At 54.0% G+C, this 23,877-nt stretch overlaps 1 protein-coding gene across 1 annotated transcript in view; it reads left to right on the top strand.

Annotated features, from left to right (window-relative positions):
- The first annotated feature begins 5,611 nt into the window (after positions 1–5,611).
- SLC6A17 (solute carrier family 6 member 17) overlaps positions 5,612–23,877 on the top strand; it is a 55,678-nt gene continuing 37,412 nt past the window's right edge. The window contains exon 1 of the mRNA XM_055140762.1: positions 5,612–5,982. The gene's annotated coding sequence lies outside the window, so the exon portion shown is untranslated. The remainder of the gene's footprint in view (positions 5,983–23,877) is intronic.

Here is a 23,877-nt window from a genome sequence, read left to right as displayed (position 1 = left end):
AGAGAGCGGCTTCTAAAGGGCTCTGAGGTTGCCACTGCCCACTGAAACAGACAGAAGTCACTTTCATGTTCTCCAACTTACCCTGTTACCTTCCAGCGTAAGCGGAAAATTTCCAGCCTGACATGTCCTCCACATTTGAGAATCCAATTTGCTGCCCCATCTGTTGACTCAGCAGACAATTATTTGGGAAGAGGGGCCTCCTAAGTAGTGCTAAGTGGGTTCAGGGGCCCCAACCTGTGATTCTCAGTCAACTGGGCACCCAGTTCAATGCCAGATGCTGTGCTGCTCAGGTCCTGCATTGGCAAGGATTATGCGGGATACCCCAGTGGTGGCTGAGTCTTTGATGCTTAGGGGGCCATATGGTACTGGGAATTAAACCCATGGGAGGTGGTAGGCATGCACACAAACCTGAGTACCAGCTCCCAGACCAAGCACAACCAACCTTCCTCCCCTCCCTCCCTTCCTTCTTTCCTTTCCTTCCTTCCTTCCTTCCTTCCTTCCTTCCTTCCTTCCTTCCTTCCTTCCTTCCTTCCTTCCTTCCTTCCTTCCTTCCTTCCTTCCTTCCTTCCTTCCTCCCGCCCTTCCCTCCTTCCTTTTTCATTCATCCATTTATTTTTCTTTTTCTTTCCCCGTCTTTCTTTTGCTTTTCTTTCTTCCTTCCATCCTCCATTTCTCTTTCTCTTTCTTTTTCATTCTTTCTCCCTCTCTCCCTCTGCTTTTGCTTTTCTCTTTCTTTCTTTCTTTCTTTCTTTCTTTCTTTCTTTCTTTCTTTCTTTCTTTCTTTCTTTCTTTCTTTCTTTCTTTCTTTCTTTCTTTCTTTCTTTCTTTCTCTCTTCCATTCTTTCTTTCTCCCATTCTATTTTTTCTTTCCACACTAGGCTATGTTTAGGGCTTACTCAGGTGTTGTGCTCAGAGATCACTCCTGGTGGTGCTCCAGGAACCATATGTGGTAGTACATGTAGCAGGTGGACCACATGTAAGGCAAGTCTTCTACGCCCTGTACTGTCTCTTCAGCCCAGCATTTTTGGGGGGCACGTTTAAATTTTTTTAAATATTTATTTAAAAATTTTTTATTTTCCCTTTACACTTTATAAAAACATTGTGGTTTACAAACTTGTTCACAATGATTTTTTACAGGCATTCAATAGTCCAACACCAATCCCACCACCATTACACATTCCCTCACCATTGTCTCCAATTTCTCAGCCACCCTTTAAGCCTGCCCCCATAGCAGGCCCACAATAATTTATTTTATATTTATTGTTATAAAAAGTGTGCTAACAGAATGATCAGATAAATGTTTTCTTGGAAGAAAGTTAGTGAAGATTGTTGTAACTCATCATGGAGCCATTAAGTCCTTGTACAAGAGAATATAAACACAGAAGCTCAGCATTCTTTCTTATGGTCCACTTGGATGCAGACCCAGATCCATGTGATTGAGGACACAGACAATTCCTTCACCAATTCTTCCCTGCCTATGCTCTGTTTACAGCAGTTCTTTAGCTCAGAGATCCCAAACTTATTTGGCCTACCACCCCCCTCCCTTTTTTTTTTTTTTGCTATTTGGGTCACACCTAGTGATGCTCAGGGGTTACTCCTGGCTTTGCACTTAGGAATTACTCCTGGTGGTGCTTGGGGGACCATATGGGATGCCGGGGATCAAATCCGGGTCGGCCGTGTGCAAGGTAAACACCCTACCCGCTGTGCTATCGCTCCGGCCCCTGGCCTACCACCCCTTTTAAGGAATTAAAAAAAAACAACAAAAAACTCGACCTCCGGCCTCCCTTAGAAATCTACCTTGTCTATGCAGACACACAAAAAGTACACTACAATTGCACCCAAGTCTACTATACACCCTCTCCCCTTCGAGCTTCAGTGGTTTCTCGGGGAGCAGTACCACCCACTTGGGGAAGCACTGCCCAGCTCCACAGAAGAAGCTAGCGGGCCCTTTCCTCCTCGCCTCGAGCTGAGACTGCAGTTCTGAGAGTTCAAGTCACGTCAGTGAGTGGTGTTAGCAAGCAGCTCACGATGCAGCTTCATTTCCTTTCCTTTTATTTATTTATTTTTTTAAGTAAAACAAGATAGTGTTTTTGAATGAAACTTAGAAAGACATGAGTGGAGAGAAAGAGGAAGTACACGATCAAGAGAGCACACGGGCTTCTCCTGAGGCAGGAAAAAGCTAGCAAAGTTATGTAGAGACAAATGAGATATGTGCTCAAGGGAGAAGACAGGCTGGACAGCACACCCATTTTTATAACTTGAACTAAAGCAAAACTCTAGATAGCTTTCATATCAACAAGCTGGGGGAAAAGTAATATGTTGTTTTCTCCAGAGAAAGACTGAACAGAAGGTGTTGCCACACAGCCCCTTCTTTCTGCCTTAGGGAACATTTGCTTTCCTGATCTCTGGATGAATCTCATCTCTGTCTTTCACCATTCAGGGCTCCTGTCAGGCTCTGGACTGCACCAAGAATGGTGGGTTTGCTCTGGAGTGCTCTTGGATGACAGTGGGACCCTTCAGTGCTCAAACTGGCCTTCCCATCAGACCCCGCACTGAGGCAGGAGCAAGTGAACTTGGCAAGCAGGACAACTGCCTCGCCCCCCTGGTTAGCATTTGGCTCACCAAATGAAAAAGGGCCCTCACGCCGGTGTCCTGACATGGCACTGGAGGCCTATTGCCAGTTCAGCTTCTCACCCTGCTCCCTCCTGAGCACCTGGCACAAGGCCCAACAGATGACTTCTGACCATCAGCTTTACCCCACAGAGGCCTCCTGGGATGCAGAAGTTCTGTTCCAGTGATAAGAAGCCAGGACACATCACTCTGGCTTGATACTGCCCACTCCTGGCCTCCACCTTATCCTCTTCTTCTGTACCTACAGCATCTTCCTCCTCCTCCTGCTCACACACAGCAGCAGCTGTTTACAGGTCTGGAGCCCTCGATGTGTGTCACACAGCTGTTCTGGGTGTCATCTGGGCAAATGCCACTGCGGACACCTGCTGGCCCAGAGATGCACTGTCACCCATCCACGGGTGACAGTCCTCTGGCCTGGGGATCACAAGCCAGCCCTGTGGGTGAGTCGGAGCCACGGCACATTGACTCCATAGTCTTGGTTCTGGTTTTTGGCAATACCTCTGGGTGGTCCTTCTCCCCATACATTGTTGGGGAGATTCACACGCAGTTGTGCTTGGGGACACTGCCAGGGATGGAATCCAGGGTTCCTGTCCGCTGAACCCTGGAGGCCTTTTTGTATATGGGGGAGGGCACACCTGGCAGTACCCAGGGGACCATATGGCTCCCCAGAAGCACTGCAACTGAAGAGAAAAGTGCTCACCTCTGGAGGTCAGACACTGAGAGGGAGCAAGAACAAGGGCTTGTGGCCAGGAGGCAGTTCACTCCTGTGTGACTGGGACAGATTCTCTCTGTCTGATGCCTCAGTTTCCCCAGGCGTAAGTGGGGGTGCTGAAATTCTCTGATCTAATTCCTGCCTCGGTAAGGGATGGTCACCGCTGCTCTCTAGAGGTTCAGAGGAGCTGAGCCCTGGCGGAGTTCAGGAAGACGTTCCTCCCAGTCCCACTCAACGCCTTCAGCTTGGCGTCCTGGCAGCCTCCTTGAAAATGAAGGCTTCCCTCCAGCATCAGCCTCTTCAACTTCTCAGCAGATTTCTGGCCTTTTCCACTTGAAATTCTTCTTGCAGTCCATCTACATTGTCTTCTCCCCTCTGAACTCTCCCTTCCTGTTTTTCTGTTGTTGTTGCTTTTGGTGGGGGCCACATATGGCGATAATCAGAGGTTATTCCTGGCTCTGTGCTCAGGAATTACTCCTGGTGGTGCTTAGGGGACCATATGGGATGATGAGGGATCAAACCTGAGTTGACCGTGTGCATGGCAAATACCCTATCTGCTGTACTATCGCTCTGGCCCTTGAGCTCTTTCTTTTTTTGTTGTTTTAAATGTAGGAGTAATTTTCAGCCATTGATTAAGTTGATTGAATTGGGCATGAACTTCAAATTACTTTAAAAAATTTTTAATTGGATATCCGTGAGATAGACCATTACAAAGCTGTTCATAATTGGGTTTCAGTTATACAATGATCCAGCACCCTCCACCATGTACACATCCTCCACCAGTGTACATTTCCCACCATCAGTGTCCCCCGTTTCTCCACCACGATCCCCCAGCCCTCCACCCCCCACCCCCAGTCTCCCTCTATGGTAGGCACTTTCCTTCTTGCTCTCTCTCCTTTTCCTTTTGTGCATTATAGTTTGCAATACAGGTGCTAAGAGGTAATAGTGTTTGATCAGAGTATTTGTTATTTTTATCGACATGGTAAGGCTGGAGAGTAGCTTTTCAATTGGGTGGCAGCTTTGGGGTGTGGATGTGACTGCGGAGGCTTCCGGAAGTATAGGGAGGTGGGGGGAGGTAGCCCATCCCGACCCCCAGAAAGCCTGAAGGTTTTAGTCACAAAACCGGCATACCAGAATTTTCAGCAGATTGTATCTTGGTGAGGTCCATCCTGAGACAGTGGAATCAGTCTGGAGATAGGGCGTTGATTTTTACTGTGGAAGCAAGTGGCTGACAGGAGCTCTGCTCAGACGGGCACAGGCCAACCGCCCCCCTCCCATTTTCCCTGGTCTGCTCAACCATGCGCAGGTCCAGGTTTAACTGCGGCTTTTGATCTCTTTTGATATTTATTTATGGTCTAAGATAATGTCTTCCTGGTAGTTCCCTCGTGTCCATGATAACAGATGGGTTTCCTAAACTCAGAGCTCTTCAACCTGTAGGGTCCCCTGGGGAGGAATGTCAGAGGAGCCAATCCTGACGTTTGTCTGGACCCACCCCCACCCTCCATAACAGTTTCTAATCCCAGGGGTCCCTGGAGTCCTCTAGACTGGCAAGGATTCATTCTGAGCTCTGCAAACAGCCCTAGGGGACACGTGCCAGCTCTCTTTAACTCCACCTCTTCCCCTCATGCCTGCTGCACTCAGCGCCCCCACCCCACCACTCCAGTTCCTGCCCCTGCCCTCCCCACCCACGTCATCCTGCCCCCTTCTACCTGGGGAAGTGCTGTCTTCATTATCCTCCTGGCTAAGTCCTGGAGGCCCAGAGTCCTTCCCTCACTGTTCCCCAGGGTATGTGTCTCCCTGAGTTCTGCCCTGGGATGGCCCACTCTGCTCTCAGTCCTGTGACCCTCTCATGCCCTGAACCCCCCTTACAGCAGGAAATCAGGGGCTGAGGGGGACTTGGAAGTGCTGAAGTCGGTCAAGCGGGAACTGGCAGAGGCAGCAGGTGGAAGCAGTCGGGCAGGGGGAGAGCCTTGGGTGGGACTGAGTGAGTGCTTGAAGGAGGGGGTCGGGGAGGAGATGGATCAGGGGAAGAGGGGCCCAGGACTGGGCAGGCCTTGATCACTGTGGCTGCCTTCTTCTCCGGACCAGTGATGCGGAGCCAGATGCTGGCTCCCGTGGCCGTGGGCGCGTGCTCGGTTAAGCGCCCCTCGGCATGTCCCTGCCCACCCCCCTCCTCCTGCGTCGGTCTTCAGAGCTTCGCCCGCGGCCCCAGCGCCTGGCACTGACGCGGGCCCGCGCGTGAGTCAAGCCTGCGTCACGGCGCCCCGCCGCCAGGGTGGCCTTTCGGCAAGCGAGGGGACCGCGCGCCGCGCTCCGCCCAGCTCGTTCCGCTCCGCAGAGCCGGCGCGGCCAGGGCGCAGGGAGGGCGGCACTCGGCCTCTGCCCCGCATCCCCCCGGCTCTCCGGGCCGCTCCCCCGAGGTCTGAGCGCCCCGCGGGCAGGAGCTGGGCCGGCGCCCGCCGCTCGGAAGGCGCAGAGACGCGGGCTCACAGCTGCGGGTCCCCTCGCGCCCGGCCCGGGGCCCACCCGCACAATCCCGGGCTGCCCGCGGGACGGACCGTGCGCGCGCCGCCGTCGGGGGCTGCAGCCTCTCGGCCGAGGGCCAGGGTCCAGTCCCAGCGACGGTCCGCACTGGACAGGTGAGTCGCCGCCAGGCCAGCCCCGCAACTTCCGAGGGCCCCGCCCCAGCCTGGAGGCCTCGGGATCGAGGTTCGAGGTGGCGCCGGGGGGGAATCCGCCTGGCCCCGAGCCGCCCGCGGGCTCCTCCTGCAGCTCCCGCCACCGTTCGTTGCCTGGCGACCGAGCCCCGAGGCCAGCGCGTCTCCGGGGCGCCCCGCGCGGCGTGCACGGGCTGGGCACCCCGCTCCAGATTTCGGGGCTCCCAGAACTCCGGGGGGTAACGGGAGCGTGCGCCCGCGGAGCAGGAGCGGGGCGGAGGCCGGCGTGGCGAGGCGCGCTCGGGGCGCAATCCCGCGGGGAGGCGGGCGCGGCCCCAGAACCCCCCGCCACAGCCGCCCCGCTCCGGGCCTGTGACCTTGACGATAACACGGTTGGGAGAGGCAGATCGCTCACGCGCAGCACGGATCGGAGCCCCCCCCCCCCACCCCGACCATGTCTTGAGGGGCTGCTCCTCGCCGAAAGGATGGGGAGCTCGCCCGGTCCCCGCCCTCCTCCCAGGGCTGAGCGGGCGTGAAGGGAAAGGCGGGGAGGGGGACCGTGCGGCAGGCGGGGCGCCGTCCCTGGAGAGAGGCCCTCGCCTCACTGATACCTGTGCTCGGCGTGTTCTCCGGCGATGCTCGCTGCTTCCCCTGGGGCGCGGCCGCCCTGGAAGGAAAGCTTGTTTCCTTTGAAATCCCAGACAGCCTCGCCGGAGCTCCGGGCGTGCAGAAATCCCTGGGCCACGGACCTTACTAGCAAAGAGCTCCAGGCGGGGAAAAACAGTGGCAAAAACAACATAATTTGATCCCAGCCCGCTATCCTTTCTTAAGAAATATTTCCACCAGCTCTTGGGGTTCAGGACATTTCTAACCAGATCTACCATAAGGGGCAATTTTGTGTGAAGATGGGGTGCATGGGGTTGGGGAAGTGGGGGTTGGTGTGGGAAGAGAAGGAAGGTTCTTCTGGCCTTGTTACAGGACCACCAGGTGCTAAGAAAATCCTATACTGGCTTTAGTTAAAAAAAATTTCTTTCCCCCAACACAACTTTAGAGCTTTGCGAGAGGCCGTGCTGATGGTACCCCAGGGTGTCTGGAGAAGGGCAGAAGGTGGCAAGGTCACCGTGTGCCTCACCCCGGGGTGCTCAGGACCTTTATCCCGTCCTCAGGGTGGCCTCAGGGCTGGTGGCCCCATGCCCCACCTCCCGGACCAAGAAGGGTTTTGAGGTCACACCTGGTTGTTCTTGGTGTGACCCTCCTGGTGCATCCCCCTCTTCCCCCAGCATCTGGAACTAAGTAGGTGGCAGCCCAGGCTCCCTGCAGCAGCCTGGGTGAGTCAGTGTGGGAGGTGGATGGTGCCCACCAGCTCTGACTGGAGTGAGTTTCCTGGGCCTGAGTCACACACAGAGTCATGTGCCAGCGGATTGGGAGCTGAATGGAGTTTTTCACGAGCCTGATCTCGGAGGGTTTGGGTGGGTGGGGGACCCCTGACTTTGCAGAGATGAGCTCAGAGCTGAGCCCTGACTGCAGGTGGGGGTTCTTGAGTTCTGACCCAGGGGGAGAAGTGTGCGGGGTCAGCTTGGGGGTCACGGTGGCAAGGCGAGGGCCAGGCCTTGTGACAATGGTCAGAACTGGGCCCAGTGCTCTGCCATGTGCCTGCCAGCTGACCTTGGACAAGTTCCTTCAGCTCTGCAGCCTCCAGAGTTGGGATACCCTGGCGGCACTTTCCCTACATGCTGCAGGATCCGGGTGCTGGCCCACTAACTGTGCGTCCCCTTTTCCTGAAGGGCCTTAGAAGGGGACACTTATTATTTTTTTTTTTTATTGAATCACCAAGTGGAGGGTTACAAAGTTCTCAGGATTATGTCAGTTATACAATATTCAAACACCCCTCCCTTCACCAGTGCCCATCTTCCATCCCCAACCCCCCCAGTATATCTGCCGCCCCCTCCCACCTCCCTAGTCCCCACCCTTATACGTGATAAGTTTCACTTCATTTGCGCTTATCTCGATTACATTCCATGTTTCAACACACAACTCACTACCGTTGCTGGGGTTTCCCCCCAAAAAGAAAAAGACAGTCCTATTGCCAATGAGGCATTTGATAATTCTCCATTACTAAGCATATAGAGATATTAAGTCCTGCTGTTTGTTAGATAACTTTTCTTTTTCCCCAGAAGGGGACACTTCTTATCCCGTCCTGCTGTCCTTCCTTGGTCCTCGCTGTGAACAGGGTGTGGAGACAAGGAGGGCCACAGGGCTTCCTGTGGAGTTAAAAGGACTCAGGGCAGATTGCAAAGGCACCTAGTTCCATGCTGGTTGGGAAGCCTGAATCAGAGCGGGGTACTGGGGGCTGTGGAGTTGGGTAGGGTGAGTGGATTGTGTTGACTCTGGGGTTGCTCCAGGTTGACTGTGGCCTGGCCCCAGAGGCTGCTGTGTGGCCTGCAGGGCTCTCTGTCCTTGGAGCCGCCTTGCCATCCTCCTACAAGCTGTCCCAGCTAGACTGAAGCTGCACGCTGCCAGCTGGAAGCGGTTAGTCTCCTTTCTCCTGGAGAGGAAAGTGAAGAATGTGTCTGATGCCCTCGACCCTCACCAGGGCTCCTGAACTCTGTGCTTTGTCCCTTGTCAGTACTGTGTGCAGAAACTTCAGCCATGCAAATGGAGGTGCCTGCAAAGTGAAGGCAGCAAGAGGTACCCCAGCACAGCAGGCCCTGTGGACCCAGAGACTCTAAACTCTGAGTGTGTGTCTATGTGGGGGGCTGCACTCTGGAGCCCCACTGGATCTGGAGCCGCTTCTGAGGATTGCAGAGACAGAGAGGAGCGGCCCCCTGAGAGGCAGGTTCATCTGCCTGTGTTCTTCCCTCTGTGCCTCACCTTTCCTGTCAGGCCTGCTGTAGCCATAGCTGGAGGATGCATTCTCTCTCCCTGGAAAGCAGCTCAGAGGAGCAGCAGGACCACTTAGAGGGAGGGTGGGGCTTTGCTCCGAAAATCAGGTCTGAGTTATCACTGGCTCCCAGGTGGAGCTGCAAAAGTCTGACCAGTGGGACATGTGGAGCAGCAGGATGGATGTGAAAAATGCTCACGAAGCTTTTCACATTCTCCTGCAGTGTGAAGCAGGGACCCTGGGCAGCTCTGATGCACTGTCCCCAGCTTTGGTGGGCCTGGCATGGTGGACAGGGAGTAGCCGACCCGCAGGCTTTTCGGAGGAGCAGTGAGTGCGTGCCAGCAGCTCTTGTGGGAAGTAGGCAGTGCTGCCATCCAGGCTTTGGCGGTGCCCTCTGGCCGGGGCTGAGGGCTTCGTTCCGCCGCCGTCATCTCGTTTAGCCTTCTCCGCAGTCCCGGGAGACAGAGATTGCCGCCTGAGAGCTATGGGAACTGAGCTTCAGACATGTTCAATAGTTTGTTCAAGGTCACTCAGAGTGAGGCGGGGCAGCCTGAGCATGCGCACACAGGTTTGTTGGGTGCTAAACTTGATGCCCTTCACCACTATGTTTTTTTTTGCTTTTTGGGTCACACCCAGCGATGCTCAGGGGTTACTCCTGGCTTTGCACTCAGGAATTACTCCTGGCGGTGCTTGGGGGACCATATGGGATGCCGGGTCGGCCGCGTGCAAGGCAAACGCCCTCCCTGCTGTGCTATGGCTCCGGCCCCACCACTATGTTATATGTCCTCACAACGAGTTTGACAAGACCCCATGGCTTCCCTGACCATGCCCAGGGTGCTGTGGTGGGGAACCATTGGCACCAGGGGCCAGCTCAAGGCCTCCCACATGCAAGGTGCAGCTGCAGCCCCTTTAGCTATCCCCTGGGTCCCCATAGTAGGTTGCTAACAGCCTGTGCATTTGCCCAAATGAAGTTGTCTACTCCTGTAGGTCCTGTTCCTTATGCTAATGTCCCAAGAAAGGGGGAAATGTGCTTTCACTAGTGGGAACTGGGAGAGAATCAATAAGCATAAACATCCAACACTCAGGAACTTTGGTCTGAAGGTCTAGAGAAAGAGTTTTTGGGACAGAGAGATAGTATAGTGGGTAAGGCGCTTGCATGTGGCTGAGCCTCGTTCAAACTCCTGTACTGTAGATACCACCAGGTACCACCAGCAGTGACCCCTGAGCACAGAACTATGAGTAAGCCCTGAGCACTGCCAGGTGTGACCCAAATGCCAGCCCCTCCCCCCAAGAGCTAGACTCCATCTCTGTGGTCTGTCTTTTTCTTCCTTGCCACTGCCACCCCTGACTTGGTGCCCTCAGCGATTGGTCCAGCCCCAGGTTGGTGCTGGAGGCAGAGAGGGAACAGTCAGAGCAGATGGGCAGTGACCCCGAGGCCTATGTCAGCAAGGCCCAGGATGGATGGAGCCTGGGGCAGCGGTTGGCTCAGGTTTCTGGCTGCAGGGCCAGTGTGCCTGGGACTCGCAGCTTCCTAAGGAGGCCTCAGACCCCAGGAAAATGCTCCCACTCAGGGTTATTTACAGCAGCTGTGGTGGGCAGGGCTGCCCAGAGAGGCCACTGTCCCTGCCTCGAGACACTGTCCTTGGCTGTTCTGGGAAGTTTGGCATCTGATTCCTCTTGCTTTTCCACTTCTGAGAAGTCACCATCCCTGGAGGATGCTCCTGGCCTGTCCTGGCCTACCCACCACCTCCCTGCCACCCTGAGTCTCTGGGGGGTCTTCCTGTGGGTGAAACACCAGTGTCCCCAACCCGAGGACACAAATTTTCCCAGAAACCTTTGCCTTGTTGGCAACCATTTTGTGGCATGGGGCCGATAAATGCTTCTTTGCCTGCCTCTTCCCATGAGTAATTTATTTTATGTTTTTAAAAATCTCTTTTCATTGCTTGAGGTACTGTGATTTACAATACTGTTGGTGATGTTTTCTTGAGTACGTAATTCCAACAGAACATCCATCACCAGTGTATCTACCTTCCTCCCTCCAGAACCCAACACCACTCTCAAACACTCCTTGCCAGACTCACTTGTGTGGCTCTTTTCTCCCATTGTGCTGTCTTTGGCCCTTTGTTGCCACTTTGCTGCATATATTGGAGGAGGCAAGGGGGTAGTGCCACACCAAGTGATGCTCAAAGGTAACTCCTGGCTCTACATATAGGAATCACCCCTGGTGGGCTCAGGGGACCATATGGGATGCTGGAGATCGAACCCTGGTGCTATCTCTCCGGTGCCTCCTGTGTATCTTGAAGTCTCACATATGAGAGAGATCATTCTGTATCTAACCCTTTCCTTCTGACTGAATCCACTCAGCCTATCCTCCAGCTCCATCCATGTACAGCAAATTGCATGATTTTGTCCTTTTGAAGTGCTGCATGCATAGCAAACAATTAAAACAGGGGCAAGGAGAGGGTTCAGAGGATGGAGCACATGCTAGCACATAGGAGCCCCAAGTTCAAGATCCAGCATTGTGTGGTTCCGTGAGCACTGCTGGGTGTCCCCCCAATTAAAACATTAACAATGTATGAACAAACCCAGCTACTAGAAAAACAACTATTCACTATGTATAGAAAGCTCATCTCCATGCAAGACAGCTACCGCACTGCGTTGTTCTCATGTTCAGAACCTGGCATATTTGCTTAAAGAACAATTCTGGGTCAGGTGAGTGCCAGGCTGCCCATTGGGAGTTAAGACTCAAGTCCTGTTAGTTCACTGAGCGCCTCTGATGGGTGATTGTGAGGGCTGGTACAGGCAAGAGGGAATGATGCCTTAGCTCTGGGCCCTGGGGTCTGTTCATTGGCTCCTAATCTTTAAAAGTTCTTTGTGGTGCTGGGAAGGGAACCCAAGACATCACAGAAGCGAGGCTCTGCGCTGAGGCCCAGACTAGATCCACTTCATTTGTCCCCTGAGCCGCCACTTCCAGAGCCTCATGCTCAGTTCATGCGAAGGTAACAAGTCACCTCTCACCATCCTCCATCAGTCCTAATTGCTGGTGTAATTAGAATTTCTGCTGGGTTCTGAGCACCAGTAATTTGCCACCTCTTCTTTCACTTCCAAATAAAATTTATTGTTCCTCACCCCAGATTCCTGCTGGTTTCATTTTGTGTGTAATTACCACACCCCTGGCTCCTGTGGTCTCCAGGCCCACTCCAGGTTAAGAGCTTCGTAGAATGAAGCTCCGTTTCAGACATGCAAATGGCCATCTGGGGGGTGTCTCCGGCAGGTGTGAGTTGTGACCTCTGTGGGTATGAACCTCCCCTCCTGCAGGGGTCTGAAAGAAGGAGAGTGGGGTTCCTGAGCTGGGCACCCCACCTCCCCCTCCCACCACCACAAACACACTGAATGCCTGAATGGCCGGGTGGGTGCTGTCCATGGTCCTGGACACCATGGAGCCAGTCTGCTGCGTAGAAGTTGGGGGTTCCATCGAAGTGGCCTGGAGGAATCTCCATGATGAGTCGTCCTAGGTCAGGTATTGTCCTTAGCTCTGGAGAAGGACTGAACAAGTGGGGCAACCCTTGACCCCAAGGGGGAATGGTAGCGCTGGACTGACCCAGTGCTGATTTGGTGAGATTGAAGCCTGTCACTCTGCAAAGGCAAAGAACGTCCTAACCAGGGTTGGGGATGGGCAGTATGTGGCCCCCAAATAATAGTACCTCTGTTTTGTAGAGTAACCTGGAGTGGGGCTTGGGTGGGGACAGCAGGCTTGTCTCACATTCTCTTCTTGGGGGTCTTAACAGAGAAGATTGGAAAGTGTGGGTCTACACGGCAGAACAGGGCTCCTGTCTCTGGGGCACAGGACGCTTCCCTACCCCAAGGCCGCCTGACTTCCTGACCTTGAAGAGGGAGCTTTCTTTCTCCAGCCGGTTGTGGCAAAGATACACCAGGTCACCCTGGTTGGTGGGAGGAGGTGCGATGACACCCCAGTTGGTGGTAGGAGGTGCAATTGATGTGGGACACACTTGCTCCCTTGGTGGGGCTCCTTGAGTGGGGCACATTCCATCAGCTGGGACTGGCCAGGGAAGCCACACCTGCTTCTCTGGCCCAGGACAAAGCCATCATGTTGGGATTGCTCCCAGGGTTTCTGACCCTGTTCCTTCCAGAGCTCAAAGCAGTCTGCTGGGAACTGCCATAATTGGACACCTCCGGTTCCCTCTGTCTCAGAGAAAATAGTGGCTTTAATCAGCACAGGTGAGAGGCCTGGGTGCTAGGGGGTGTCCCTAGGTGTCCCTCCTGAGGGTGCCTGCAAATACAGGAAGATGGGAGTGAGGCCCTCACTTGTCAGTCAGCCCTGGGCTTTTGATTTTCTTGTCTGATTTCATATTGTTTTCTTTATTCAAATTGGCCTATCTTGTGGTTGTTTGTTTTTTAATCAGTCTGGAGCCTGGTATGCCCTCCGGTGCTCTGTGCCCACTGTGTCCCTCTCTCATTATTTCTAAAGGTCTATTTATTTGTCTGCATAGTGCCACCCCCCACAGTGCTCAGGGGGCTCCAGGACCATGCTTGATTTGGTGCTGGGGGCGAGTGGGCAGTGCCCTTGGCATGTGCTCTGCTCTGAGTCCCTCCCTGACCCCCCTTTCTGCACTCTCTATTGTCTCTCAGTCACCCTCCCCGGCCTCCATAATCCCTCTAACCCGGCTGGGTCCCATCACTTCCTGTTCAGACACAGTTGACCACTTCCTGTCAGCCTCAAAGGGAAATCCAAACCACCTTCTGTGGCCCATGAGTCCTACCTGTGCGGTACTCGAGCCACTCTTGCCCAGCATTGGCGGCTGCCCTTGCACCCCTTCCTTCTGCTCCTTGTTCTCATGGGTCATCCTGCCACAGGGTCTGGCCTCTTTTGCACGTGCTGTCTCCACTAGGTCTTTAGCAGAGCATCCCTCCACATGCCACTCCCTCAGGCTCCAGTTCATGTATTTTTCAGCATCTTTATCTGCACTATGGTATGGTATGGTATGGTATGGTATGGTATGGTATGGTATGGTATGGTATGGTATGGTATGTTCCATATTATCTTTATTTCTGGCTTTGTCCCTCTGTGTAAGAATGCAGATGCCCCAGGGCAGGGCCATGGGCTGTTATGGAAATAAGTTCTTAAAGAATGTCTGTTTGCTCAGCATCAGGATAACAATGATAAGAAAAACACAATCATGGCCAACCTGGAATCCAGTGTGGACCTGCTTCTATTAACTGGCATTTGGCTTCGAGTTACTTTCCTTCCTTCCATTCTCTCTCTCTCTCTTTCTTTCTTTCTTTCTTTCTTTCTTTCTTTCTTTCTTTCTTTCTTTCTTTCTTTCTTTCTTTCTTTCTTTCTTTCTTTCTTTCTTTCTTTCTTTCTTTCTTTTCTTTTTTGTTATTTTGCTTTTTGGGTCACACCCGGCAATGCTCAGGGGTTACTCCTGGCTTTGCACTCAGGAATTACTCCTGGAGGTGCTTGGGGGTCCATATAGGATGCTGGGAATCAAACCGGCCGGCCACGTGCAAGGCAAACACCCTACCCGCTGTGCTATCACTCCAGCCCCACAAGTTACTTTTCTAAGAACCACTGGCTACATGAAGTGTGGACTTACCTCCCCAGCCCAGGACCTGGTGGAGTAAGTACTTTGTAAATACTGGCTTAAGGAAGGAAAGGAATGGTCAGGGGAAACAGAAAGATTTTTTAAGTTTCCCTATTCTGGCAGCACCTCTAGGCTACAGAAGTCTGGGGCTCCATTCTCCAGAGCCCAGGAATAAAGTGGGATTCAGCTGGGCAGAGATGCCTCTCTCCTCGCTCCAGCATCCCCTGAGCCCCCTGGCACTTACATACTTGTTCTATGCTCTTCCCTTCCCTTAGGGTGAGGGCTGGGGAACGGGGAGTAGACAAGCCTTTTTCAGGCTGAACCCACTCTCCCATGTTCTCACACAAAAGGGCAAGTGACTTATGGCCAAGCACCGCGCCCCCTCCCCCCCTCCCCCCCGCTCATATCACCTAAACTCAAGGCTGAGCTTCAGCCCCATCCCTTCAGGCCAAGATGCAGCAAACAAATGATGTCGTGTATTTCCCAGAAAGCCACAGCCAGCGAGAAGCAGCAAGACCCCAGGACGCCCCAGTTCCAGAAACCCCCCATCTTTTGGTGCTGGGGTCCTGTCTTGGTTGTGAGTCCAGGGCCAGAGTTGGCCTTCACTGTCAAGCCAATGGCCTGACCTGTACTCTGACCTTGAACCCGTGTGCCCATGGTTGTCCCACACCCCACCCCCCCGCATTGGTTCCAAGAGGCCTATGTGTGCCCCTTATCATAACGCCTTAAAATCTGGACCTGACCTACAATTGACAGCAGTTCCAAATACCCAAGGGTTAGGGAATGGCAGTGAGAAATGCCTTGGGACAAATCTGTGTGACCCTTTCTGATGAGTTCGAGAAGGTGCCAGCGTCAGAGAGACTGAATGCAGGTTATTAATCTCCCAGAGCCTCGGCCTCTTGCCATGTCAAGTAGGACTCTGGGATGTCCCTCACGCAGCTGGAGCAGTTAGAGGAGAGGGTGTGAAGGTGTGGGAGTGGGTCTGGCTGTTGGCTATGGTTGTCATTGTCAGACACTGCTCCAGAAGTTCCCTCAATACCTCAGTTCCAGTATGGGAGAGAAGGCACCCATGGCAGAGCCGAGATGCACACGTGTTCCTCTGCCCCACCATGTCACGCGTGAAATGGTAAAACAGAACCAAAAGATTTTGTTTGCACTGAACCAGCCCACGTTTTCTAGTGCCAGTCCCTCCCCCACAGGGCCATCTGCCCCTTTTCCTGCTTCCCTTCCTTCTCCTTCATGCAGAAAACAAGGTGCTGGCGGCAGAGAAGGTGCTCTGCAAAAGCAACAGGAAGGTGAGCGGGGCACAGAGTCCAGGGGTCCTTGACGTCATTTCTCCTTAGGAGCAGCCCCTCTACCCTTTGCACCCTTGTGCAGCATTTATTTCTCTGAGATGAGGGTGGAGAGAAAATGAGGCACATCCTGTGACTTCTGGAGCTGAGAAGTCTCTGATCCTGAGCTTCCTCCTATGGCACAGGGGTCAGGCTGTCTACATTTGGAAGTAGGAGAAAATCTTAGATGCTGGAACCTGTGGAGCATTCACAGAGCATCCATTCACTGATTTACTGCACTATTTCCCTTACTAGCACAAGGATTAGCAGGACACTAGGATGCTCTTTGCAGAAGAGACAGTGAACCGAAGGACAAACCCGAAATGTCTAGGCAGTGGAGCCCAAGGTTACTCTCCTACTCCTATGTATTCAACTTCCTGATAAGCTTTTCTTTCTCTTTCTCCTTCTGCCCATGTGGTCACCAGACACAGTTGGTAGGAACCTCTGCTCCTACTTTACAGTGACTAAGGAGCAGAGGCGGCCTGCTGGTGCTGCCCACACGTGTGGCTGGGCTACATGTGGTCAGGCGCTGCAGTGGAGCATGAATATGTCTGCTGGACTAAACGTCTCTGTTCAGCTCTGTTAGCTTTGTAGCCTGGCCTTGAGGCTTCAGAAGTGGCAGCAGTGATGGTGGGTGGATGCGGGAGGGAAGGGGTGGGCAACTCCAGAGGAGACTGAGGGCAGGATGGAAGCACCAGAGAGTCCCGTGTCCCGTGTTCTTCGACATGTGCCCGGCACAGGCTGGGCTGGGCAGCAGAGGGTGGACACTGGCTGCCTTCACCTGGGCTCCTTGTCTTCAGGGATCTTCCTGATTTGAAAGGGAATTTGACCAGGGAACAACTGGCTGTAGCAGAAAGCTGGATGGTAAGAGCGAAACAGTACTCCTGGGCGTGTGTGGAGAAGGGGAGAGGCGGGGACTGTCACTATCGTGGGAGAGTGGTAGGAGACCAGCCCGGCTCTACCTGCGGGCTGGGGGAGGGCTCTGTAAAAGCTACGCAGGGGCCCTGCAGGAGCTGAACGAGTCTGGGAAGGGCCAAGGTTCCAGGGGGGCTGGGCTCAGTGGGAATGGGACGAGGTGGACTTAAGTCATCGGAACAGAGGGAGGCGGAGGCAGGCCTGAGCTCAGTGGCATGGCGGCAAAGCGGACATGTGACACTCTGACAGGATGTGGTGACCTTTGGGCAGGGGTGAAGGAGACAGCGGCCGTGCTGGATCCCGGCCCGTGTGCCTGGGCTGGGAAACCTGAGGAGCACAGTAAGCACTGTGGCCGGGCAGGGCCTGTCAGGAGCCACAGCCCCAGGTGACTAACGGATTTCAACAAAACAATAATTCAGGGGCTGCTGTGCGTCTGTAGCAGCGGTGTGACCTGTCTGTGCTTTGGTGGCAGCTCGGAGGCTCTGAGGGCATCAGAAGAAGGGTGGAGAGTGGGACTGTGGGGGATGAGCCTGGTCCTTGCTTCCTCCTCTTTGGCTGGCAGTGCCCAGTCAGGCCTGTCCTCACTTCCCGGGAGCTCAGGGGTCCGTCACGTTCCTCTTCTGGGGGTTCTATAGGACGTCCTCTTGCTAGAGGTTTGATCTGAGGAGTGCATCGCCTTTTCCCAGGTGGTTTGGTGGGTGAGGTGGGCACTGTAGGTTTGGGGGTCCCCAGCAGCCTGCTTTCCCTGTTCAACTTCCCTGGGAATCTGACAGGGAACAGAAGTGCTTCCCTTGGCTTCCCTGGTTCAGCCCCTGAGCCCCAAAGCTGGGTGTGAGAGGGGCTGACTTCAGGGATCCAGAAGCCCCCTAGAAACTGTCCTGGGGTGAGGGGCTCCCGGCTTGCCCTGGTGGCAGGTTGGCTGCCATCCCCCAGCCCCCTGGGCAGGCACGGTGCTGGGCAGCCCTCAGGCAGGAGATATTTTTACCATCTGCCTCTGACCGCGCTATTTTTTCTCTCTAAGAGGCTGCACAGTTCACCCGCCCAGCCCTGCTGCTCTCACTGAGCCCTGAGCTGTGTCTGTTGCTAAGTGACAGATCTGGCACCAGCTCCCTCGCCGCCCACCCCCCACCCCGACCCCTCTGCCTCTTGCTGGCAGGCACCACCCAGGCTTTCTTTGCAGCGAGCTCCCTGGATCGTCATTCTCTAATTCGCTGTCTGGGAGGAAGACGCTACAACCCACCCAGCTACTACAGGGGAGAACTGGAGTACGCGCGGCGCTGGCAGCCGGCAGCCTGTCCCTGCAGACACCTCTGTGGGCTTGCTGCGGCTGAAGAGCCCAGGAGGTCAGTGGAGCACAGCAGGACCGGGTGGAGCTCTGCCCTGCTGAAGGGGGCCTGAGCGAGCTTCCAGACCCAGGCCTGGCGGTCAGGGCCATGATGCCCTGTGCTGGTGGGCTGATGGGGCCTGGTTGGGACACGGAGCCTTCAGCAGGGCTGTCTCCTCATCCTGCGAAGGGCAGTGATAGAGGTGGGGGCCCTGCACCTCGCTCTCCTTCCTCCCTGTCCTGCTCGGATCCTGATGCTTGGAGCAGATCTGGCTCAGAGGCTGGGTACACCATGATTCCCAGGACCTTTCACCACCACAGGCACCACAGGCTTTAGGGAACTGGGGGACAGGGTTTGTAGGGGTGCAGGGAGGGAGGGTGTTCCCCCTCCTCTGCTACCTTCCCTTTTGAAATGTATATCAAGGGCAGGATTGTGTGTGGATGAGGGGGAGGGGCCTGCCACACATGTATGAGGTTCTGGGTTCCATAGCTGACAACACACACACACACACACACACACACACCTCTGGAAATGGTTCTGTGACTTAAAGCACTTGCCCTAAGAGCGTCAAGTCTTGAGTTCCAATCCCAGTTTTGCTACATGCATAAGGTAAGCCAGACATGATCTGGATCCCAGGCAAGGAAAAAATAATAAATGCATAAAAAAGAAATAATTTCTTATCTTTAGGGCCAGGGATATAGCTCAGTGCTAGAGTACTTACCTGGCATAGGTGAAGTGTGGGCTTTTAAGCACAAAACCAAGACAACAACAAAAACCCCAGTAACATAACCCGAGAAAGCCTGCACGGAGGAGGCCGGGAGTGCGGGGCTGGGCTGCTGACAGCTTTGTGAGGGGAGCTTAGTGCCCAGTTCACTTCCTACGCCTGACTGAGGGTCTGTGAGGGTGCTAGAAGAGGCAAGGTGTGGGGCCCTCTGCTGGATTCAGCCTCCTCCCACCTCTGGGTGTGGGGTGTGGGGCCCTGCACCTCTGTTGGGCTTAGCTGCTTCTTTGACAGGGGAGCTGAAGCTCAGGAAGGCTGAGAAAGTGGCTGGGCAGGGCAGCCACCAGTAAGTGTGAGGTTGGGTATTGAACCTGGGCGTACCACACCAAGCTGCATCTCCATTCCACACTGTGTCTATGGACTGTATACAAAAAATGCTTTTAAGTGCTTTCAAACTAAACCCAGGTTATATTGTGGTTAGCAATATTACTGTACTTTAATGTAAAGCCTTTTTTCTGTTGCTATTTGTTTTGGTTGAGAGGGGCGCTTACCCAGTGGTGCTTGGGGACTACTCTTGGCTCAGTGCTCAGGGATCACTACCCAGCAGTACTTGGAGGACCATGCAGAGTGTGCACTGTAGCCGTGAAGCTCTCTCATTCATAAGAATATCACAGACCTGGGACTTCAGAGTCTTTGCCTGCTTTGACCTAGGGGCTGACGTGAATGGAGCTGGACTCTGTGCTGCTGCTCTAACAGCCACAGAGGGTGCCAGTGACCTTTAACAAACATGGAAACTTTTTTTTTTTTTTGCTTTTTGGGTCACACCCAGCGATGCTCAGGGGTTACTCCTGGCTTTGCACTCAGGAATTACTCCTGGCGGTGCTTGGGAGACCATATGGGATGCCGGGGATCGAACCCGGGTCGGCCGCGTGCAAGGCAAACGCCCTACCCGCTGTGCTATTGCTCCGGCCCCCAAACATGGACACTTTTTTAAAAAAATTATTTATTTTTTAATTAGTGAATCACTGTGAGGGTACAGTTACAGATTTACACATTTTCGTGCTCTTATTTTCCTCATACAATGTTTGAGAACCCATCCCTCCACCAGTGCCCATTCTCCACTACCAATAAACCCAGTATCCCTCCCACTCCCCAATCCCATCTCCCCCTACCCCACCCTGCCTCTGTGGCAGGGTATTCCCTTTTGTTCTCTCTCTCCAATTGGGTGTTGTGGTTTGCAACAGGGGTATTGAGTGGCCATTGTGTTCAGTCTCTAATCTACTTTCAGCACGCATCTCCCTTCCCACGCGTGATCTCCAACCACAATTTAATTGGTGTTCCTTCTCTATCTGAGCTGCCTTTTCCCCCAGCATGTGAGGCCAGCTTCCAAGCCACAAACATGGACACTTGTGAGATGATGTCACCACTGAATGCTTCTCTCCACTCCCACCCCGCTCCCTCGGCCAAAGTGCCTTCCCTTGGCAGAGCAGGACACTACAGAGACTAGGCAGCAACGTTGGAGATTGTTGAATGAACAGAAGTTGTGAAGGCTGCAAAGAAGCAGCTGCTGCCATTGGGTTCTTCCTGGTGCCAGGCTCCTGGGCTTGCTCATTGACTTCTCACGGCAGCCCTTCCTGGGAGTGGGGGAACCGTTGTCAGACAGAGTCTCTCTATCCCTCAGGGGAATGATGCGCATGGAATTAGAGCAAAGCAGCAGCCCAGTTAACCCAGAGCACCAGCCAGAGGCCTTGCAGTCTACTGGGATGCTGGAGAAAGTGGACTTGGAAGTCACAGAGGCCTGGGCTTGACCACAATGATTCCATCCATCCATCTACTCATCCATGCATTCATCCTCCATCCATCCTTCTGTGTACCCACCCACCCATCCACCTACCCACCTACCCACCCCCCACCCATCCATCCACCCACTCATCCACCCACCTACCCAACCACCCACCCACCCATCCTTCCACCTACCCACCCATAGTCCCATCCATCCATCTATCCATCCATCCATCCATCTACCCACCCACACACCCATCCACCCACCTACTCATCACCCACTCATCCATCCATCCAACCATCCATCCACTCACTCTCCCATCCATCCATCCACCCACCTACCCATTCACCCACAACCTCCTTCCCACCCATCTACCTACCTACCCACCCACCCTGCCATCCATCCATCCATCCATCCATCCATCCATCCATCCATCCATCCATCCATCCATCGACCCACCTACCCATTCACCCATACACCCACTCACCCATCCATCTACCTACCTATCCACCCATATACTCATTTATATACTCCCTCCCTCCCTCCCTCCCTCTTCCCTCCCTCCCTCCCTTCCTCTCTCCCTTCCTTCCTTCCTTCCTTCCTTCCTTCCTTCCTTCCTTCCTTCCTTCCTTCCTTCCTTCCTTCCTTCCTTCCTTCCTTCCTTCCTTCCTTCCTTCCTTCCTATCTTCCTCCCTCCCTCCCTCCCTCCCTCCCCCCTCCTTCCCTCCCTCCCTCCCTTCCTTCCTTCTGCATACTTTTCCTGAGTGTTTCTTCTGCCTTGTCTCCTCCCCAGGTGTTGCCTTCCTGACCATAGAGAAGCTGTCCTCTAGCAAGCTCCATATATACCCCTCAGGTGTACTCCCAAGGCCACACCTTCCCAACTTCCCCAAGTCCTTACTCTCTGCTGAGTCTGATCCTGTGGCTTTGAGAGATTCATTTTCTTTCTCTGGGGTTCAAATTCCTCCTCTATAAAATTTATAGATTTTATAGACGGGACTGGGGAGATTGTACAGGAGTTAGGACACTTGCCTTGCACACTGCCAAACCCAGTTCAATCCCCAGAACTGCTTAAGGTTCCCCAAGCTCTACTAAGAGTTGCTTCTGAGCACAGAACCAGGAAGAAGCCCTAAGCACTGCTGGAAATGGCCTGATTCCTCATGTTCCCCCAAGTTCAGATTGCTTCAGATCCCTTCAACTTTGTAATTCCAAGTGTCAGGTTGTGTCGTCACCTGAGTATATTGACTTGGCACAGAGGTTCCACTTATGAGTGCTACCCGGCCCAATGCCTTGGCTTCTGAGCTGGCACCAACACTCTGCATCCTGCAAACCCAGCAGCACAGGAGGCCCCAGGGCCCCTTCCTGCCTGTGGGATGTCTCTGGCAGAAGGAAACAGCTAGTGTTGAGCTGACGTCTGTAGCTTCCACACTGCTGCTTAAGCATCCTCCTCTGGCTTCGTTGTTGAGTCCTCCCAGTTTGAAACGATTTGTTCTCCCTCTTGGCCCTTTCTCCCGTTGCTGAACAGAGTGGCCGCACCCCAGGCCACAGTAGGGAAGCGTAGCCTCTAGTGGGTCAGCATCTAGATGCATCCTGCAGACTTGCAGGAAGCCCCGGGGTGGGCCTGCATTGTGACCTGACACATAGTGAGTCCCCCCCCCCAATGTACAGATGCTCTGTGGGCAGGCCAAGTACTCAATTGGCCACAGATCAAGAGGCCAGTGCCAAGGCACCCTGTTGGCTGTGAGTCCAAGAGGACCCCCCCCCCCCGACCCTTCTCCCCAGCCCTGGTTCTTTTGTTTGGGGCCATACCTGTAATGCTAAAGGGTCATCCTGGTGGTGCACAGAGAGGTGCACACAGAAGACCATGTGTGGAGCATCAAAGCAGAGCTGGCCACATGAAAGGCAGGCACCCCAACCCCCATCCTCCCTATCCTCCCAGTTCTGGTTCTTAATGAAAACTCTTGCATGCTGTGGCAGTATTGGGGTCCAGGAGAGTAGCCTTTACTGTAGCTTAGTTTTTCTCTGTTTTCCTGCCGGGGGAAGGAACCATCTGAGCCAGATGGATGAGATCTGCTCTGGGAAGCCAGACGAGAACACTGGCTGCCCCACACATGTTTTCAAGAGGCACCACTTTGGAGGTATCATGAGCAAAGCAACAGCCCAGGGGAAGCTGAGGCTGGTGCACAAAATGCCCCCTGGAAAAACCCTCCAGGATCCAAAGACACGTTGGGGTGCTCCACACAGAAAGCACTTTCCTTTCCCCTGGGGAATACTTGGGTCTGCCAGGCTGGCTTGGCACTGGTTGCCCTGAACAGGTATCTGCCTATTCCTGGGGCCGGAGGTGGGTGGATGGGGAGTCATCACTATAGACTCACTGCCCTCGTTAGGTGAGGAAGCAGGGAGGCATCACCTGTCAACATGGGCCATCACCTGCCCGCCTGCCACAATGACACTCCCTCGACTCTGCTAGCCTTCCAGCTTTAGCATCTGTGGGATGGATCTTCTCTGAGGCTTCTCTGGACTGGAGTCAGAGTCAGGGCAGCAGGAAGGACCAGTCCCCACATGCTTCTGTGGCTCATCCCATGTCCCCGGTGCTCAGGTGGCATGAAGAGCAGAGGGGGGTACAGCTTTTAGAACAGCACCTTCTCTTTGGAACAAAATTGCAGAGCCTGGTAGTTTACATCCCTAGAAAGAGGCGGGCAGTTACAGGCAGGGTGTGTGGAGTTCATTTTAAATCCTCCAGCCACCCCTTAATGAGGAGGTGCGTTGAATCATGGCAGTGTTGGGAGCCCTCAAAGGCCTGCTTTCCTCAGGGGCTGGTTCCTGTAAGGAAAGGCAGGAGAGACAGATGAGCACTGGCAGGAGCAGCAGGCTTTGGCCGCCCGCGCCCCGTGTTGTGCAGACATTATCTGCTGTAAAACTGTCACTGAAGGATGGAGCGCTGACTCTTGGCTGCGGTGGCCCTCAGATAATGTCAGTGTTGAGCAATGGCCCAGGAATTGTTGGCACAAAGCAAACACACCCTGTGCTCCAGTGCCAGAATGCTTAACTGAGCCTGTTCTCCACTCAAATCCAGGAGGTGAAGAGACCCAGGGACCAGTGTCCAGGCCCCCCGTGGTGGAAAATCGAAAGCTTTCCCCATCAACCTTCAAATGTGAATGTCCTTTGACTCACCTGGGGAGCCAGTAAAAGAGCTGAGAATGACTCAGTAGGTTGGAACGTGACTGAAATTCTAACAGCTCCTTGGAAAGCTACTGGCCCTTGAGCTGCATTTTGTCTTGTCTGGTGCCAGGGCTGGAACCCAGGTCTCATGCATGA

The sequence above is a fragment of the Sorex araneus genome, chromosome 5 (assembly GCF_027595985.1).
Source record: "Sorex araneus isolate mSorAra2 chromosome 5, mSorAra2.pri, whole genome shotgun sequence".
NCBI classification, from domain to species: domain Eukaryota; kingdom Metazoa; phylum Chordata; class Mammalia; order Eulipotyphla; family Soricidae; genus Sorex; species Sorex araneus.
Note: the sequence above shows the minus strand (reverse complement) of the source record. Positions and strands in the feature narration are given on the sequence as shown.